Source organism: Stegodyphus dumicola, chromosome 5 (assembly GCF_044657685.1).
Source record: "Stegodyphus dumicola isolate Sdum_Otavi_A_Nest chromosome 5, ASM4465768v1".
Classification (NCBI taxonomy): Eukaryota; Metazoa; Arthropoda; class Arachnida; order Araneae; family Eresidae; genus Stegodyphus; species Stegodyphus dumicola.
Window position 1 is genome coordinate 112,928,933 of NC_140772.1, and position 21,920 is coordinate 112,950,852.

At 32.8% G+C, this 21,920-nt stretch overlaps 1 protein-coding gene across 2 annotated transcripts in view; it reads left to right on the forward strand.

The window, feature by feature from the left end:
• LOC118186346 (cGMP-dependent protein kinase, isozyme 2 forms cD4/T1/T3A/T3B-like) overlaps positions 1 to 21,920 on the forward strand; it is a 210,626-nt gene that overhangs the window by 81,433 nt on the left and 107,273 nt on the right. Inside the window, exon 1 of one of the 2 annotated variants that reach the window (XM_035356429.2) lies at positions 8,780 to 8,798. The exons of the other annotated variant lie outside the window; for it this stretch is intronic. The gene's annotated coding sequence lies outside the window, so the exon portion shown is untranslated. Of the gene's footprint in view, positions 1 to 8,779; positions 8,799 to 21,920 lie in introns of those variants that run through there. 2 annotated transcript variants of the gene reach the window in all.

Consider the following 21,920-nt stretch of genomic DNA (forward strand, 5'->3'; position numbering starts at 1 on the left):
ACGATAATTTTTGGTGTCTTTTGAAATATATGTGTATATGTGTGTATGTTTGTCTGTGTGTGTAATGTAAATCACAATTTTTAAAGAACCTTTAATTGTACTATTTCGACATTGATCTCTGAAATGTTATTGATGTAAAAGAAGTGTGCATTTGAACAAGCAACTTCTTTCAAATGCTCGGTGATTAAGTTGGAGTATAAGGCTTGAATTTTCTATTCCATAGCATTAAAATCGAAATCTAGTAGCAGCGATAATAAACAGATTGTTACGCTGGAGAGAAATCTCAAAACCACTTTAAAAGTAACAGTTTTGTCGATAAACCTTTCTGTCTTATCTTTCTGTCTATCTCCAAGAATCAACATATCGTTCTTAATGTTGTACATTTTAAACTTATGGAAGTTTGCCACTTTCTTGTTTTCATACATCTATTTAATAATCTGTAAGTGTAATATCATTCTCCCCTAAACGCATTTAAATAATAAAAATGTTTGTGCCAGAAAATTGGTTTCTTGGACTTGTTTCATACATAAGTACAGAATTAGCAGATTGTCATTTATTTATTAAAAAATCTGATGTATACACCACATGACTTCCTTGTACGGAATATTAAATTATACGCATTTTTTATACATTTCATTAAAACTTTATTGAATTAAATCTATTTCGTCGATAGCGCACAAACCACAATATAATAAATGCGCTTTTTAAAATTCACTATATTTATTTATCATAGCGATACTATGGTGCTAGGTTCACTTAAAAGCGTTACACCTCATTCTTTTTATAACTCAGAATGCAAAAAAATTGTATCATCCGAAGAATTATCTAATCGTTTCGACATGTTCTATTCAAATACTATAATAAATCTAAAACTACGTATAAAAGAAATTAAACAAATAAACAGTTGCCAGTTTTAACCCCTTTTAATAACAATAATATTTAGGTTTGTAAAAATTACATACATTTTCTTTAACTAAAATGTACTTAACCTGTTTTTTACATAGAAAGTTAACTTTGCGGAACGCGATTTTGCCGTGCGCGCATTGCATTATTAATGAAATGTCTCATTCGGCAAGGGTTTATTGTACAGTATCTGGAATCTAAAGCAGATTTTAAATTAAGTGAGGCAAAAGCCTGAATGTAATCTCCGACACTAAATCATGGACCTAACTTTCTTTCAGGGAATGCTAAATTTTCATTGGTATTACATGGGTATCGGTACTAATTTTACATAATAAATTACAGTTTGAAAATTTCAGACTACAGACTAATACTTGAAAAGTTTACCATTGTGATACTTCTTTGACGAAATGAAGCAATTCCAATGATGGAACACAGCAATAACTTTTATTTAACACTCAAAAAAATGGCGACATACAAACAAGAAAGAGAAAACATATTCTAACATTTAAAAATAAATTACATTCTTCGTGCGAGAGTCGCACGTGGCACTCGAGTCTGGTTTCGAATATTGCCATTCACAAATAACTTAATGTTCATCTATTTAAATTATTTAAACTACAAGATTTTAATACTATTTAAAGCTGTTACAACCTCTCCCCCAACGGAGAGACTTTTTCCGAAGGGAAAAGTTCTGTAAAATTTGACAGTTTAATAAGCTCGGCTTGCTCATTTGCTTAAAGAGCAAAGGTTATTTCTCTTATAAATTTCTAAATTTCAGGCCAAAAAATTTTAAGTTTTAAACAATACTTTTACACTACATTTAAAAAGAAAGAAATGGAGAACGTTCAAATACATTAGTTGAGCATACATTAAACAATAAAATTAATTCTAAACGTGGTTACATACACTAAGAGTTACATTACTTAATTCTACTCAGAACATCTACGTTCTTGTGCAAAGATCCTTTGCGATGAATGACCTTAAAATTATAAGGTTGTAATGAGAGTGCCCAGCGCATCAATCTAGAGTTACATTTGGCGTTGGATTGTAGCCAGACCAAAGGATTATGATCAGTTTGAATCAAGAATTCTTGCTGACCATCCAGATAAAAATGCAGTTTCTTGATAGCGTAGATGATAGCAGCGCACTCCTTTTCAGTAGTACAATAATTCTTTTCAAACTTAGTAAATTTTTTGCTTATATACAAGATAGGATGTTCACGTTGTTCATCATCTAATTGGCATAGTACTATACCCATGCCATTGTCTGAGGCATCGGTTTGTATAATAAACCTTTTATCAAAATCGGGAGCATACAGAATTGGTTTCTTGCATAGCAACTCTTTTAAATTTTTAAAAGCTCTGTCACATATTTCAGACCATTGTATATTTCCTTTTTTTGTTACCCCCTTCAAAGCGTCCGTGAGGGGTGAAGCAATTTCCGAAAATCTCGGTATGTACTGGCGATAATACCCTACCAGTCCTAAGAAAGCACGTACTTCTGTTTTGGTTTTAGGTGTAGGATACTCCTTTACAGCCAGGATCTTTACTTCATCCGGGGTTCGTTGTCCTTGTCCCACAACATGGCCTAGGTATCTCACTTGATCTTGTGCAAATTTACATTTTGATGGTTTTAGTCGTAAATTTGCTTTCTGTATTCTCTCTAGAACAGAAGTTAAGTTTTTAAGGTGCTCTTCCCAGTTTTTTGAGTAAATGGCAATGTCATCCAGGTATGGTACAGCGAAACCTTCGCATGCAGCCAGGACTTTAGTCATAACTTTGCTAAAAAAATATGGGGCATTTTTTAATCCAAAGGGTAAACGTAGAGGCCTGAAACTTCCAAAACTAGTTACAAATGTTGCATATCTTTGGGCTCTTTCTGTTAACGGAATTTGCCAGTAGCCTCTAGATAAATCTAATAGGGTAATATATTTTGCTTTTGCTACAGTTTCGATACGTTCTTCAATATTAGGCAAAGGATAGTATTCAGTTTTAGTAACAGCATTGAGTTTACGATAATCAATACAAGGCCGAGGATCCTTTGATGAAGATTCTATCAAAATCATGGGAGATGTATAGTCCGATTCTCCCGGCTCTATAATTTTAAGATCGAGCATTTTCTGTATTTCCCCTTTGAGAATTTCAGTCTGTCGGGGTGACAGTCTGTATGGCTTTATTTGTATTGGTTCGTTATTTAATAGCTCAATATCGTGACAAACTAAGTTTGTTAGTCCAGGATTATTTGAAAAACAACCAGAATATTTCCATAAAATCTTTCGTAAATCTTCTATTTGCTCGGATTTCAACCTTTTCTCGAGTTCATTCTCTTCTATGATGTCCGAGAAATTTAATATACTTGGATTGGAAGGTAAACGAGGAATGTCCATTTCTAAGTCTCCTTCCACTTCAGTTATCATATTAATCATTTCTGGTCTTTTGTAATATGGTTTAAGCATGTTAATGTGATATACTTGATTTGGCTCATTTTGTTCCTCGAAACTTACAATATAATTGGTTTCTGAAATTTTCTGCTCTATTTTTCCAGGTCCTTTCCACTGTACTTCTAGTTTATTTTGACGATTCGTTGATAAAACAAGAACTAAATCTCCTCTAGCAAATTCTCTTTTCACTGCGTTTCGATCGTACCATGTTTTCCTCCGTTGTTGAGCTTCTTTCATGTTTTCCACGGCAAGTTCCTGGCATTTCTTCATTCGATTAATAAGTTTGAAAACGTAACTGACAACATTATTACTTTCTTCAATCGGTTCTAGCCACTGCTCATAAAGTAAAGTGACTGGCGTTCGTAGGTTTTTGCCATGAACTAATTCTGCTGGTGTAAAACCAGTGCTTTCGTATGTGACTGTTCTGAGAGCAAAAAGAACTGATGGTAGATAATTCTCCCAATCCGAAGTCGCTCCTATACATACGACTCTTAACACCCTTTTTAGCGTTCTATGGAATCGCTCAACGGGATTACTCTGCGGATGATACACAGAGCTTCTTACATGTTTAATGCCGAAACGCTCCAAAAATTCCTCTGTCAAAGCACTGACGAAAGAGGTCCCCTGATCTGTTTGGAACACTTTTGGGAAACCCATACGACTGAAAATCTGTAAGAAAGCATCAATCACAGATGGCGAAGAAATGTCTGTCACCGCTACAGCATCTGGATATTTGGACGACATACACAGAGCTGTAATAATATATTTTTTTCCAGTCTTTGAAATAGGTAGCGGACCAACGGCATCGACATTTATTTTAGTGAATATTTCGGAAATTACTGGTACTAATGTCATTGGAGCCTTCTTTTTGTCATTTCCTTTTCCAGCGCGCTGACAAGCATCACAGGTTCTTACAAAATCTTCAGTTTCTTTGTAACACCTCGTCCAGTAAAAATATCTAGCAAGTCTGTCTTTGGTCTTTTTGACACCCAAATGACCAGAAGTTCCTTCGTGGCACATCTTTATAATTGACGGCTTGAGTTTTTCAGGTATAACGACAAGCTGTCTTTCAAAGCCCATTTTATCCGTCGTTTTTTTAACTAAAAGTTCTTTTCCTGTCAGACTATAGTTCTCATTTTTGCATGTACCTTCTTTAACTTCTTGGATGATTTTAGACAGTTCCTTATCAGCAAGCTGAAGTTGTGCAATTTCTTCTGAGTCAATTTTTACCAGTTTCATGAGAGCTTCATCTTCCGTATTTAGTTCCGGTAAATTATCTTCTTCTTCAAAAACATATCTGGATGCTTTATTTTCTTCCTTCATCGGTTCCAAGAGCTTCTCTTCAGCTATTTCTCTTTTCCTTTGAGCTCTAGTAGAGACAGCATTAACCTGGTGAGGACAACTATCAGGCTCCTTTCTTTGTTTATTCAACAGTGCAAAAGTTCGATTGCCTAATAAATACCTTCCTTTGTCGAGTTCATTTCTAATAATGGCAGCCTTAGTTATTACTCGCCCAAGATCGCAATTTAGTTCGATCTCAGCCAATGGTAAACAGGTTGGATTCAAGTCTAATGGCTGTTGCACCCACACATTTTCACCTGTCAGCATTTCCGGCGTGATGTATTTGCGACAAACTATATCAATACTAGCACCTGAATCCCTTAATATAGGAATTTTATGACCATTTACGTAACCCATACTAGTATAAGGTAATAGAAATTTATCCTCTGGTTTTGCACTAATTCTGTTAAGATTAGCAGGAGATTCAGTACTATTCTTAAGTTTTGGACATTGGGGCCTTAAATGTTGATAGGACCCACACTGATAGCATTGTGGCGTCTTTCGTTTTTCATATTTATCATCTGGACGTGGACTTCTAGGTCTATGAAACAAGCTTTGCGTATTAAATCCTGATGACATTTTGTTTTCAGTTTTATTTTTATTATCTGAACTCAGTTTACCTTGAGTTAGTGCATTGTATCTTTCTTTCTGCCTATCCACTACAGGCTTTTTTTTAAAGTTTCCGCAAACGTTTTCATAGGCATCAAGTTTTTCAGCTAATTTTTTAGATGAAATCATCTCTACCCACTCATCAAGAAAATGATCTCGAATTTCAGGAGGAACTCGACGCTTAAGTTGGTCAATCACCATCAAATCTAGCAACTGATCAAAAGTCTTAACTCCTAGACCAGTCACCCATTCCTTGCAATAATTTTCTATTTCATAATTGAAATCCACCCATGTGGATTCGGTACTCTTTTGATGTTTCATAAGTTTCTGCCTAAACTTTTCCGGGCTTAGTTTAAACCGTCTTAACAATAAATTCTTTACGTGTTCATAGTCTTTAGCTTTATCGGAGGGTTCTCTAGCTATTAACTGGGTTACTTCGTAAGGAAGTAGTCCTAGTAAATGAGATACAAATTCTTCTTTATCAATTTTAGCCCATTCTGCTTGCCTTTCAAACAATAGCAAATATAGACTGATATCTCCTTTCTTGTCATCGAATTTCTGCATAAGGTGACGCAGCTCCGTTTTCGGCCGGATCTGTCCGGTATTTTGAGACTTTGTCTCTGCTTCAAGTCTTAATCTCTCTAATTCATACTGTTCTTTCCTTCTCCGCTCTTCCGCTTCTTCCTGTCTCCTACGTTCTTCTCTTTCCCTTTCCTCCCTCTCTTTCCGTTCTTCTCTTTCCCTTTCCTCCCTCTCTTTCCGTTCTTCTCTTTCCCTTTCCTCCCTCTCTTTCCGTTCTTCTCTTTCCTCCCTCTCTTTCCGTTCTTCCCTTTCCTCCCTCACTTTCCGTTCTTCTATTATTGTGTCTAAGACTCCTTTGACGAATACTTCATCATAATCTCTACTTTCAACAATTTTCTGTTTTAAATCGACTATTTTCAAATCTGCAGTCACATGAACTCCCAGTTCAGCCGCGAGATTTTGCAAATCTTCCTTACGAGTTCTTCCTAAGTAAGACATTGTTTCTATGTTTAAAATTAACGAACACTGTTTTCTTTATATTTCCTCAAAATAGCTCAATTCAATTACTTTAATTAATTAATGCAGTCAGGAATCACGAAATTAAATGCACTTTGTTAAGTACGTATACCTCAAAAATGAAATATTTAAATTATATGAAGTTCATTCTCTCTACCACATTAATTGTGATTAAAATAAGAATAATAACATAGAGCAATATATATATATGTCTACCGTCTGCACAACTAAAATGAATATTAAATATAATATCAAATACGGTAATAAAATAAGACAATTTAATATTAACAGGAAATAATAATCTGGTATCGCTAATATTGCGTTCAGTGATGAACTAATAAAATAAAGCAATTCTATATGAACAGGAAGTAATAATCTGGTATCACTAATATTATGTTCAGTGATGAACTAATAAAATAAAAATACGCACGATTATTCGATCTTGGTCGGTGCCTCCAAAATAATTATGACTGTGATACTTCTTTGACGAAATGAAGCAATTCCAATGATGGAACACAGCAATAACTTTTATTTAACACTCAAAAAAATGGCGACATACAAACAAGAAAGAGAAAACATATTCTAACATTTAAAAATAAATTACATTCTTCGTGCGAGAGTCGCACGTGGCACTCGAGTCTGGTTTCGAATATTGCCATTCACAAATAACTTAATGTTCATCTATTTAAATTATTTAAACTACAAGATTTTAATACTATTTAAAGCTGTTACACCATTCAATATATAATAACTGTTATTGTCTGTAGAGATAAGTAAACAGTGGTGGTTTTTTTTTTTTTTTTTTAAATTTCTCGGCGTGGGCGGGACCTCTTCTGTTGTGCCTACTGTCTCCATATACAAATTTGGCGTCCTGGCCAAATAAAAAAAGAATTTTCCCTGGCCAAATAAAAAAAGAATTTTCGGACTCGGAACGTATCCAGCCGTGTGTGCAAGCGGTCTTAAGAAATAAATGCACACATTTGGCACTGTCTTTTATAACAGCTTATTTTAAAAATATGATTACATGTTCTTTACTGTATCGTGATTTCCCTGGAGATTAATTCTGTTTAGATTTCTGATTAATTAATTCTGTGTTAATTATTCTTAGCTGTTTAGCTTAATATTGGTTTAGGATTAAGTCTTAAAGAATCTGCATACAAAGATTAAATTGCAGTCTTTGTAAAGTTCGTGATTTTTGTATTTTAAACCGATACCCATGTAATACTAATGAAAATTTAGCATTCCCTGAACCGAAGTTAGGTCTGTTACTGTTTAATGATGAATAAAAAAATAGCACTGGCAGGCGATTTTGGATAGAAGACCTTGAGCGTTAAAGAATAACTGCCATTCTATTTAAATAATAGTTATCTTTAGTAATCTTCATTCATTGTTTCTTTTCGCAGTCCTTTGATTGGTCGTTTTTCATTTTTCATTTCTGCCTGTGTACGAAGTCGATGCAGACTCGTATGGCTAGATTATTTGTAGAATTCAGTTTAACCCTTATATTGCTATAGTCTACGTCTATAAATTATTTAATGGCTGTTGCACTATCATGTAACGTACTTCAAATAAATAAATATTAGTATATTTAAGTTGAAAATGAATATTCAATATTTCATTCAACGTTTGATCAAAATGCCGGATTTCAAAGGAATTAAGGCATTCGTCCGACGAGTTGTTAATGATGCAGCGGAAGTGCACCTATCCAGAAGTCCCAAGCTTGAATCCGGTCAAGAAACGATCGATTTTGATATGGTACCTTCTTTCAAACTTCACTTTTCTACAAATGTTATCCGAACTAAATATGATAGGCGTAGCTTGTTACCAAACTGGGACCGGTCGTGTGAGGTTCTCCCTTCGTCTTTACGCAAAATGATATGAAGAATTAAGACGGTCCTCCGATACGTTCCTGTAGTACGGGCTAGTAATGAGTTCGAATTCTGTCAATGATACGGTTTTATTTTCTTCCTATACCTTGTTTAAAGCTCTTTCTCTAATATTTAATAATTGGCCATAACAAATACTTTTATGTATTACTTGTAGACAATATCGGATTATCAAAAATAAGCTTTATAATAAAGGAAGTGATGTCAGGAACATTTCCTTTGAAGCTGGCATCTAACTAGTATCGCGCAAGAGACAAGTCACAAACATTTGAGTCATGTCATTCACCAACCCCAGAATTGTTGCATTTCAATTGTGAATATCATAGTTCCGATAAATGTGGTGGTAAATACCTCATATCCTGCAACTCTTCCACTAGTTTTTTTAGTTTCTTTCATTTAAGGAAGGAAGTTGCTGTATATCCGGAGAGCTTTTCGGAAACGCGGAAGGTTTCCATTTCCTTCTAAAGTCCTTCGAAAGACTCCTTGTAAATGAATTAGTTTTCTAAATATCTTAAATAAGTTTTAATATTTAAAAATATTAATAGATGAAGTGTTGCTTAAAAGTGCTGCCTTCGTAAGTAGTAAGTAGCTTGCTTTGCATTTAATTTTAAAGCGTTATGAAATGTTTCTTGAGAAAAATCTTTTTGTAGGTTTATGTTACTAGTTACTATGATCTGATTTAAAATATAAATTCTTCCTAAGCGTATAATATGTGTATTGGGGCATACAGCGTGTTTGGAGTTAGAAATGATTAAACACATGTATGAAATTTATCTGGAAAAATAAAATAAAAAATTAAACACAAATTAACTATAACTGTGTTAAATTATGGTGTTAGTGGAGTAAAATTTTCAGACCGTGAAGCTGTACGTTATTGCATGATATTTTAAATTTCAAAATGAAAATTATTTCGTACATAATAAGTTTATATGTAACATTAAAAAATATAATTAAAAATCAAATTTAGAAATTAACATGATTATAAAGGATTTGACACAGCGCAAAATTAATTTAAAATTGCGTTTTAATTTTTTATAGAAATATTATTTTACTAGCAGCTTCGCTGCCAGCTTTAGTCTGGCTTTTAAATGTACCGGAAAAATGGCTGAAGGGAGCACCAAGCGTTAAATTTAAAAACTGCAGAATTTTACTCTGCAGAACAACTTCATAAAAAAAAAGTTATTACGTATAACAAAATTACAATTAAATAAGCTCTATCCCTTAATACAAATACTAATTATCCTAATAAAAAAAATTAAAGTGAAATAAGCAAAAAATAACATGAAAGAAACTCAAAAAACAAAAAATTCCGCGCAGAATTTTACTCTGCAGAGTAACATTATCAAAAAAAAAAGTATTATATATACTATAAAAAAATGACAATGAAATATGCCAATCTCTTAAAAACAGTGACATAACAATTACGATGAAAGATTGTTGCCAAACCCATATTTTTAAAAGAATGAAACTATTCAAAATAATGCGATTTCATCAAAAATCTATCAACAACAATAAGAAAGGAAAATTGTTGCCAAAATCACATTTTTAAAGATGTGAGATGTGAGAAGTGTACTCGGAAGCTTCATTTAAAAATTTTTTTTAAATACAAAATATTAACATTTTTCCAAAATTCTTTTTGTAAAAGCAGTCGCAAGGCTGAAAGTTTAACGTGTCCAAAAATCAAAGAAATATAAATTGTACATTTTTAAAAATTAACATTATTTTGGTAGACATTTTCAAGTCATATTCGGAAATATTATTACATATTCAATCCGCTGGGCCATTTGTGAATCCATTCTCTGTGTACATTAGGTATTTTAATATTACGCGGTATTTTCACTTCTTGTAAAGCATAGACTTCAAATTATTTTACAGTTCTGATAAATATTTTCTATTAACTTGCGTGATTGTTTCATGAAATCGGTCATATTTCCTTAGAGCACTTATTTGCATTCGTAAACCAAGCTGTTGTACTAATGCTGTAATTATACAAGTACAGCTTCATTATATTTGTTTTTACATATGTTTGTACATTTGCTTTTTATTAATTAGTTAATTCATTTATTTGAAATGTTAATGTGACTCATTCATGCATGTTTTGTTATATATGTAAGTCTTTACTTGTAAAAAATTCTTTTCAAGGAGGATGAAAGGATATCAAGACAGATGAGAAACACGCCTCAAATAAATCATAAAAGTGAAGCAACAACCTGCGATAAGGGTAGATTTTTAGCATAGAAACTCTATCGATTTCGAGGGCGCACAAAGTCCCTCTTCGTCATCTTTGCTGCTGATGAAGAGGGACTTTGTGCGCCCTCGAAATCGATAGAGTTTCTATGCTAAAAACCTACGCCTATCATAGGTTGATGCTTTACTTTTATGAGAATGAGTTTATACTTTCTTCGTAGCACTGGAAATTTTCATACTCTACTGTAAAAATATTAGTCTAATTAATAGTTTCAAATGAGCTATTCAAACTTTTCGCCGCGTTATTTCGTACAGAAGGTTCCTATAAATGTTATTTTCCAGAGAAAAGCTAACTTAAAATATTTTCTGTATGTTTATAGAAAATGTTTTTTGCAGCAAATGGGAGAAACCCTAAAAATATTTTATTTCTGTTTCCTTCCTCTATGGCAGACGTCATTATTATGTTTATTTTCTAAGAACTTGGCATTTTTAAAAATAATTCTTTTTTAATCAATATCGATTAAAAAATCTTTCGATTTCATTCTATCAAATATCAACATTGTTTATTCTAACTCCGACATCCCTCTGTATATTTTTTTTGGTCTTCTTGTATTAACAACCTGTGTGCCGACGCTTTCGTGGAGAAATTAATTTCAGTTTGCTCTATATTCATCGAATAATTCTTTTAACAATTGAAATGCCCATTTCTGCTGTATGAAAATTTCCAGTAAGTTAGATTTTAAAAAATTTTTGATAAAATATCATATCAGTCTAGTATAGTCTCCTCTTTGTATTCATTATGATTTGTATTCATTATGATTGCTGTTCATCTCTTAAAATATTCATAACTCGAAGTTTGTAATGAATTAGGTTAGGTTCGACTAAAATATTCGATTATGACAAAACAGACGAAGGGCTATCTGTCTTGGAGTAGGGATGCCTTCGTGGAGAGTTTCTAAGGCAAAATGACTTGTATTCACGTTACACATAGAGAAAACCTCGAAAGCTGCCATCCCATTTGCCTGAAATCGGACCCAGGTCGAACTCTCAGCATAGCCGCCCAACAAGGATAGTGGATAGTGACTGCTGACTGCCGTACCGAAGATCTCGGATTCGAATACCGGAGAAGGCATGGATATTTGTAAATGTATAGTGTCTTTGCGGGATAGGGGTCACTCTAAATATGCAGCGAACCGAAAGTCCTCTTTATAGGTTGAAAGTCCTCTTTATAGGGTAATTTAACACAGTTATAGAAAGTCCTCTTAATAGGTTGGGGTTAGAGGACTGACACTTAGGACCCATCTCCTAGTGATGCTGTCTCAAAATTGGGGGCGGAACCGAGCTAAAGCCGGGCTGTCACCTGTATGGTGCTCAAGACTCTTACCAACGACAGACACGTTTGACTCCTTGCCACGATGAAATGTGGGTTTGTGCTGACCATTGTTAGATAAGTGAGATTAGTAACAACTACAGTAACAACTGCCAGCATTCAGCGGTTTTTACTTTGCAGTTGTTTAACTTTTGTTTATTACTAGGCCAGTTGAATCGTCGTTTTCCAGAACTGTAGTTTGGCAGACATGGATCATATCCATAGCCCTAAACAAATCATTATCTTAGCCTACTGCCCTATTTTCTCTGGGGTTTTATTAAAAATGAGGTTTACAGTGTGGAAATTAACAAGCTTGACCATCTCAAGGAAAGAATCACACACGCAGTTACAAGCATTACACTAGATAGTCTTGCCAGAGTATGAGCCGAAACTGAATATCGCTATGATGTTTATCATACTGTGAATGATGCACACATTGAAACTTATTACTAATTTTAAGCAAAAAGTAGTTCAACTTAAAAATTAGCTCAAATAAAAATGAAAAATGTTCTAGTTTTTACGTTGAACTACTTTTTGCTTATTTTAAACTTGGCAAAATGATTCAGCTTAAATATTTCTTAATTTTGTTCGTGATCTTTTGTTTTTAATGACTGAATTAAAGCTTTTTATATGCATTTCGATAAAACTTAGTAAAGATCGAAATCTCACCATTTATACTGAGTACTTGTATATTCATTTATGATGTTTTAAGTAGACGATATCTATAAATGAATTAGTTTAAGTAATGAAATAAAATATTTAAATTATTTTACCATTACTAATATAAAAACTGTTAACTAGATAAAAATTCTAAACCTCATCTGCGAAAACGATCTGTGCCGAAATAGGCGGATTTCTAGCTCCGCAAATTAATATAAATTAACTTTTTTTGTACTTATTAGATTATATGTAATATGAAAATAGTAAACTTTCGATGTAGCTAAGTTAATTATACACTTTCTTCAGTTTCCTGTACAGTTTCAGAAACTCTGGGAAAGTTAACGGAACAGAGGATGTATATTTGTCATTGTATTTTTAATGAACATACTGTATTTTGAACTTTTGTTATGTGTGAAACAATATTGTATGATATTTAATTATGCTGTACAACAAGTTTCTATTTAGGAGAATACGTACAATACGTACGTGTGTATTCTTCCCTTTTTCCTCTTTCATAATTACGAATTTTCAATGGAATTGCTTGAAAGATTCTGTAATAGTAAGTGGACTTCTTAAAGTTTCAGATCAATCAAATTTTAGTGCAAGGTTTAAATATTTGCTAACGATATGAATGCAGTATAAGCATATCTGCGTTTAAAATACACTCTTAGACAAAAAAAAAAAAAAAAAAACCCACGACGCACCAAGAAGGAGTTATCCGGATGGGACGAAAATCGTTAGAAGTGATGTACATTTACAGAAACACAAATTATTACAGTGTGAAAAAAATTGGATGATTTATTGAAGTGATAGAGCTTCACAAAGTGAAAAAGTCAGTAACGCGTTTGTCCACCTCTGGCCCTTATGCAAGCAGTTACTTGGCTTGACATTGATTGTTAGAGGTTGCGGATGTCCTCCTGAGGGATATCGTGTCGAATTCTGTCCAACTGGTGCGTTAGATCGTCAACATTCCGAGCTGGTTGGAGGGCTCTGCCCATAATGCTCCAAAATTGCTCAATAGGAGAGAAATCCGGCGACCTTGCTATCCAAGGTAATGTTCGGCAAGCACTAAGGCAAGCAGTAGAAACATGTGCAGTGTGGGGGGCGGGCATTATCTTCCTGAAATGTAAGCCCAGGGTGGCGTGTCATGAAGGGCAACACAACGAGCTTTAGAACTTAGTCGACGTACCGCTCTGCTGTAAGGTTGCGACGGATGACAACCAAAGGGGTCCTACTATGAAATGAAATGGCACCCCAGACCATCACTCCTGGTTTTCCGCCTGTCTGCCGGAAGACAGTCACGTTGGTATCACACCGCTGTCCGGGGCATCTCCAGACTCGCCTTCGCTGGTCATCGGGGCTCAGTTCAAAGCGAGACTCATCACTGAAGATTATTCTACTCCAGTAAGTGACATTCCAGTGCGAATGAATCCGACACCACTGCAAACGGGCTTGACAAAGGTCAATGGTAGTCATCGCAAGGGGCGCCGTGACCTCAGCCCCCTTTCTGTGAGCCGTCTATGAATGGTCCTTGCGGTCACTGAAGCAGTAGTTGCACGTACAGTCGATGGTAATGATTCATCTGGGGGTGTGAGTGCCGCTCTGACGATTGCTTGGTCTTCACGTTCTGTCGTTTCTCTAGGCATTACGCTTCTTTCTTGACGCTGTGTGCGGCCATGGTTCACCCATTTCCTGCTAACATCGTCTAATAGTGGCATCGCTCCTGCTCAAATGTCGAGGTATTCGCCGATAAGACCAACCGGCTTTTTTGAGCTCAACTACATGACCTCTCTCAAATTCTGACATCTGCGCATATCGTTCGCGTACCTGTATGCGAGGCATAGTTACTGTCTACCAGAGTACACGGAATGAAATGCTTGAAGAATTTATGACCTGGCATCGTAATTTCTCCTTTTAAATATCCTGCCAGTTGCGCAGATCAGATGCGCTGTAGCGGCAACCGTTTATTCATTGGCAGCCAAAATGTAAAATTTTGCATTTTCCGTCGAAACTTGTATGCATATCAATTTGTGTCAAATTTGCTTTACATCTTCTCGGTGCGTCGATTTTTTTGTCTAAGAGTGTATAATAAAAAGAGAAGAAATTCAGGAAGCGAAATAATTTTGAATGTTTCTCTAAATCTCTAAATTTCACCTTAAGGCTGAAATACGGTCATTTCATTAACGTCTTTTCGAAAAGTCACAAATCATCTACTTAATATATTGAGAATATTCAATAGCTATAAAGGTGGATTAAAAAAAAAAACTTAACCAGCCAAAAACGTGCCTAATCTGTTATCTGTATTCGTTCAAGAAAGATATGCTGTTTGACTTTAAGGAAAGTTTTAAGAATCACGGGCATATAATTGGTATTTGTTTTGTCTTTTAAGTAAAGTTTAATTTTAGAAGTGATTTAAAAAATTATGCATGCTTATTGGCATTGAATTTAGAATACTGTTAATCAGAAATTTATATTTGAGCGAAAAGCAAAACACTTTTAAAATAATTGGCAGATTTCAAAATGTTATTTGAAAGTCGAGCTAATGAGCGTGTATATAATTATTCATTTCTTTTGACCTTTTCTGGACTGTTCATTTCGGTTGTTAGGAATTATTTATGATATAAGGTATCTTTCTGGGGGGTAATTATTTTTTGAAATCGTGGCGTCTCTCTTAAACAACATGATGTAAAAATATTTATTCATATATGCGTGATTGAAGCAGCGGGAGATACACCCTGACTGTATTTAACGAGAATGTGGTTTTATTTCTTGTGCTCAAAGTGAGAGGTAAAGTTGTTATAACAAGCACACGTATCACGCATCTTTTTGCCATTAATTTATAGGTGTGGTATTTTTCGCTAGTATAGTATGAAGTAAATTTTTTATGAATGCTATGCGAGATTCAGGGTATCTAAAGCTAATTAATTTAGTAGGTTTGACATTTATTGCATGCAAAAGAAAAAAAAAATAACTAAAAACAATTCTCGTAATTGCAGTTTTCGATAAAAATGTACATTTTAGGAATTTTTGGTGTTCATTTTTACAAACGTCTAGAAAGCTAGTAGTGTTTAAGACAGTGAATCTGGATTATTTCTTTTGTGCTTAACTGCACTGATGTGCAAATGCAAAATAATAATTTTTCCTTTTATCTATTCATATATATTTCTTTCGGGAATCGTGATTGGGAATATGTTGAAGTATTTTGTTTTTACGGTTATTTGTACTTTTACTTAATTTGTACTTTTGTATATTGTAGCGAATATGCAAGTTGTTTCATTAATTTTTTTGTGAAAAACGCCATTAACAGCTTTTAGTGTCATAAAAGTTTTGATAATTTTTCTCTTCTGATGTCAATAAAATACATTTTAGCTTGGATGTACTTGTACTGAGAAGCTTAGTTACCGTCGAGGACCAATACCTATTATAATTGAAATTAACCATGTAATGGTTAGGTTAATTATGGCAAAGCCTCGAGGGCTATCTGCCTAACCATGTAATGAAACCTTGAAAATAAGTCGCTTTTAATGCCTATTTTTTTAATTCTTTGTTTTAATGTGAGGTGTATTCATATTGCAAAAAAATTATCTACTGAGGGTCTGTTACATTCCCATCTTATGTTTAGCGGATACTGATCTTATGAAGTGATGGAATGTCAAACTTCTTGATCTACTATTGTCTTGTAACAGTCCTGTTATGTACTGTAGTATTCGGTAACCGACATTTCTGATACAGTATGAAACTGTTGTATACATGAGCAATCTAAACATTACATATAGTGTATGCAGGAATGTATTCTGAATTTCCACGAAGAGCATACTGCTTAACAGCAAATTAAAAAAAAAAAAAAAAAAAAAGTTAACTGTATTATTTGCATATTAACTTCTTGAATATTGCATAGCATACAAAATGATGAAATACACATGATAAAAGACTTAAAATTTCCCAGTTTTGAATACTGAAGTGGAAATCTTTATAAATTTTTGTAATTATTTAAGATTAAGCAGTTTATATCATAGTTTCAAATCAGTTTTTCGTGGTTTACGAAAACCGCATTATTAATATAGGTTCAAACAATAATAAATTAGCCAGTTATGTTATTCAATTATTAATTTATCTTAGTGGTCGGAAAAAAAGTCGTTCTGCGGGCACAATTGATACTAATGTTGGCAGAATTAGTAAAGTTAGCATTTCACTTATGAATTGTGTTTAAGCATTGTTTTAATTCATGTACTCGCATAGGTTTATTTTCTGCCTGAAGGAGAAAATAAAGACCAGTCCAATTCAAATATTTCGCAGTACGGACTAGTGTTAATTTTATTTAATATTTGTTTAAACTCTAGTTTTCTCTAAATTTTATCAATAAACATTTCGGGGAAATTAGACTTACAGAAGAAATTTTCTCTTCATTTAGAAAGTTCATAAATTCAAATTTGTAATAAGAATTTCTACTTGGATATATAATTTCCCAATATACCTACCAGATTTCACACGTTATAATGCATATTCTAGTCTTTTAAGAAAAAAGTCCTTTTACTATTGTATGCGAACTGATATGCTTTATGATTAATAGAGAAAGCGAAATCGCTTTTCTGTTTCTCTTGTTCACACAGACTTTTGAATTGCAATTTATATCAGGAATATCAATGAATAAATCTGCTTACGTTTCTTGTCTTATTTAGAAAGAGTAATTTTATGTACTTGTACCAGTTTGTGGCAGACTGTTCAAAATCTTTAAGTATTTTCCCGATAAAACGCTTAAAGGCTTTTTTGTTGTTGAAGAAATTTTATAATATATCTGGCAGTTTAAACTTTATTCTGGCAGTTTCATTACTTTTATTTTTACGCCTTTATAAACATTTTATGGTATTTTCATTTGGAGATTCAAATGAAGATATCTTCTTTATTGCTCATATGGGGAATATTCTAATATAACAGTAAGCTGTTTCAATATAGATACTAATAGCACGAAGTTGCTAAATTCATCCTTAATCGAAGCACTTATTCTGCCATCATCAAATAACTGAAAAGAACAAAAAAAAAAAAAAAAAAAAAAAAAAAAAAAAGTTTCTTTAACATCATAAACTATCACATGGCCTTTTTTTCTTTTTTCTTTAGTCCGAAGGAGCAATTTGCCCAGAAGCACTATTAATTCCCGTTTGGCATTTGGCGTTGATTCACTGCAAGTGTTGTTTCACTTTTCAAATTGTTGCCACCAAATTTTATCGCCCTGTACTATATTTAAAGATATTAAATAATGAAGAATCTGCATAAATGTGATGTCTGTTTCTCGCACTGTGATAAAACAGAGGTACCTAGAGCCATCAAATTTTGAATAACGTAATCCTTCTGCGAATATGGGCATCTGAAAGCCCAAATTTGAAATTTGGAATTTGTTTTATTATGGATTTCATATTTTGTAAAACTTTAACGAATTTTTTACGAACAAATTCAAGGATTTGAAAGCGAGCAATGACAACGTTGTACAGAAAAAACATTTTTATCTCCAGCGCGCGAGACCGTGTATAGGAAATTCTAAAGATATGCTCATTTTAAAATTATTTTGCGACATTGCTACTGAACTGAATTTTATGGTTTAAGTGCGTAGAACATGATATTTAATAAATAAATGTTAAAAAAAAAGCCACTTCGGATGTAATTTTAAAATCTGAATCAGATTTTTTTAATATATATTTTATGTCTTTTTTTAATTGTTATTATTATTTTATTATATAGCTTTGGAATGTCTTCTGCTCCTGTTTTATATTATTTACTACCTATTTTTACATTATCTTCCTCAAAAGTTTCAAAAGCTAAATATCTACTGAAAATTATATCCTTTAAAAGCGTCTCAGTTTCATGTTCCTCCGCCTACATATTTGTAGAAAAGATGCTTAATCCGGCAGATAAAGTTCTCTTGTCATGCGGAAATTTGAGGAAGTCCAGAAATAATGATTAGCCATCTGTAAATTAAATGTGTCGTACAAATTAAACCTCAATGCAGAAAAATCGCCTCTAGCTTACTAAGAAATAATAATAAATTACGCTAAATTCATTGGTAAACAATGAATATTCTCTTCTAGGTAGCTGTAACTCGACAGCATGCAATTCGTCTTTCTCGTATTGTCAGCAGGAATGAGAGGAAACGAGATCTTTGTCCGTGTTTCGTCGACTGCATGCAGTGCATTCTTCAGTATGCTTCGTCCTCTTAGAGTAGGGAATGGGCAAAGAGAAACTCGACATAGCAGGAGGCAACTCGTTTCGTTTTGAATTTCTGACTCAAAAATCGATGATTCAAAACATAACTCAGGTTAAACGCCATTAACACTGATTTTATCGTATGAATGAGTTGAAAAACAACAGCCTTTAAAATTCCACTTTAAAATTTATAGTCATGTCGCATCGCATGTGCTGAGACACAATGCACATGAGTGTAATCTGTATTTCCCTGGTATCTGCTCTCAGATACTGGAGAGAGAAAATTTAACTTTCCTACGTAGTGTTATTTCTTATGCTTTTTCTTCGATTGCTTCTGGATATAGACCGAAGAATTTTCAACATTTTTATATTTATATCAGTTTTACTGTTTTTAATTAATTTTTTAATTGATTTTTTTAAATTTTGATAATATGTATTTCCTGTTGAAATGTTAACCCTCTCGTAAGCCAATTTTAATTTCATTATTATTTCTTGATTATATATATATATATATATATATATATATATATATATAAAGAATAAATTATATTATATATATATAAAATTATATTATATATGTATAGAATATATTATATATATAAAGAATAAAGAATATATCTTTATATATTATATATATAAAGAATAAGGAATAAGAGATACAATTTTATAAAGTTGTATGTCTTATTCCAGGCTGATACGCTATTTATGTCCGCTATTAACATACTTTTCGTGCTTTTACATATTGAGTTGAGAAACGTACAGATTCCTTCTCGTACAGTTTTGCAATCTCTGAGAAGGCAGTGCAAATTTCAGAATCTGTTTGAACATCATTTCAAAGGGATATATGAACAGCTTTTAGAATTCGCATAGTAACACAGTAAAATATGAAAGGAATGTATTTGCAATGTCACATTAAAATATATAAACTATGTGATTTTTAGAGATCAAATGAACGAGAATCAATTCTAAAAAGAGGAATGAACTTTTACTGTTACTTTCTGTTATGGTGTTTAAAGTATAACTTTATCATTAGACCTTAAAATATGTACTCTGCGAAAATTGCCTTATTTTGTTTTCAGAGTTTATAAAATATACTGAAGGGTTAGGTAATTTAGAGATTAATCAAAGACATAAATTCTGTGCTTTGTAAGTTTCTTTTCAAAAATAAATGATTAAATGTGAGTGAATATAATGTAAATATAAGTGATTAAATGATTTTAATCAATGAAGAACATAGAAACATTCTTTGTAATCGAAAAGTTTTGAAGTTTATTGAAGTACAAAATAAAAACGAGGCATTTTATCTTATTATTGAAGATTTTTCTCCATGAGCCTTAACATATAAGGTATTTTCTCTCTCCTTTCCACATGCCTTCGTAATGTAACTGGAAGCACACTCAACCTGTATTCGGGAGATCCGGAGTTCGAATCCCGGCGAGAGAATTGCTCATTTTTCACGTCTCCTACATCGATAGAGTCTAATGACTCTACAAACGTACAGGGTGAGGAAAAAACATTTTATTTTGGAATAAACTGTCCCACTATATGTCCATCTAGTAAAGTGGAAATACTTAAAAAGCATAAAATCGATTTCTGTGTCCTCAACTGAAAATTAGGAAAGTTATCACACCTAACTCTGCGAAAAATGATACGCTTGCAGAAACATCATTAGAAATGATAGAAAACCTATCTCTGCGTTAATGCATTTTATAATCGATACTTACCTGACGACGTATAATTGGTAATTATTGTGTTTAATGCACTTCTGAATGTTGAATCAGAATAACTAGATGATTCTGTAATACTGTGTATTTGTCTGTTTCCTTTCATCCCACTTTGTTGTAAAATTTATTATGAGAATTTTCCTAATTTTTTTCTTGGAAGAACTGAAATAACTTTTATTTCAGTGGACGTGCCCTGTACTAAACGTAAGCCTACGGATGCAGTCTGGGACGTTTATTCTGAAATAAAAGAACAGGGAATCGTATATAGTCTCGTCGATCAAATTTACCTTGCATGGAAAGTGAAAAATACTTAACCTTTAGAAGGAGCTGTGGAATTTCTTTACTTCCTAATCAAATGTCTACTGCTTAACTCCCTGGAGAATTAATTTTATGTATTTTAATGCCAGTGTTGTATAAAAATGCCTCGCTATTTAGCAAGTGAAAAATTCCGCGTTTCACTCGAAATGCATTGTCTAGAATGTATTAGGGTGAAATATTCAATTAAATTTTAGTGTAAAAGGTAACTACTTTGCTTCTCAGTATTTTTTCTTTTAAGAATTAAAATCGTGATTGTGTTCTTAATGCTACGTAATCGATCATCATTTCAGTTCGTCAAAAATTAGCTTATTTTAGCATAACATAATTTCGGAAAACACAAAGAAGATAAATAAAATAGAATTAAAAACTTGCAATTTGAACCTCAATTTATCATAAACAATTTATCATATCATATCTCAAACCACCTCGATTTATCATAACCAGTGTTTATAAAATTTAAAAATATGTATAAATATCTGTTTAAAATATATATATCTGTTTAAAATACATATAAGTTTTTTTTTCTTTTCTTGCGTAAGAATATTATCTGCTGTTGCCAACTCGTATGTAAAATAAAATCTTTGCAGTCGAATATAATTAAAACTCTTCTGAATTTCATCTGCAAGAGCTTCGACGTTCGTTTTTGTATTTCGTTTTGAGCGTAAAATGTACAAACAGAAAACTATCAAAATTTCGGCATTTATGATAAACAACAGCGTTTATGATAAAGAAAGTACCATGCATAGCGGCTTGCAATTTTATACACTGTTACAAATCTTCTTAACAATTAGATTTTATTTTTAATTTTCGTGATAGTGATTTTAAGAAAGAGAAATTTTTGCAGTCAGCTTTTCTCCTAGTAAATTTTGAGGTAAGAGATGAATAATTTAATACTGTATTATATTTATATATAATACTTTATTATATTTATATATTTATATTTAATATTTTATTTATATAAGAAACAATCTTATTTTTGTCGGTTATAGGTATAAGATAGAACTTATTGCTAAATGTTGCTAAAAAGCCAAATAAAATGACTGTTTAAAGGATTATCTTTCGCTGAGCAATTCACTTTTATAACATTGGTCATTTCTAAAGATACACTCATGTGCATAAATTAAGGATAATTCGGATTCACGCGGAAATCGAACTCTAAAATAAATATATCACCTGTAAAATCACTACACACATCTTCAAGAATCATATGCAAATTTCAGGAAGTAATCAGATGACACCGATGGTACGTC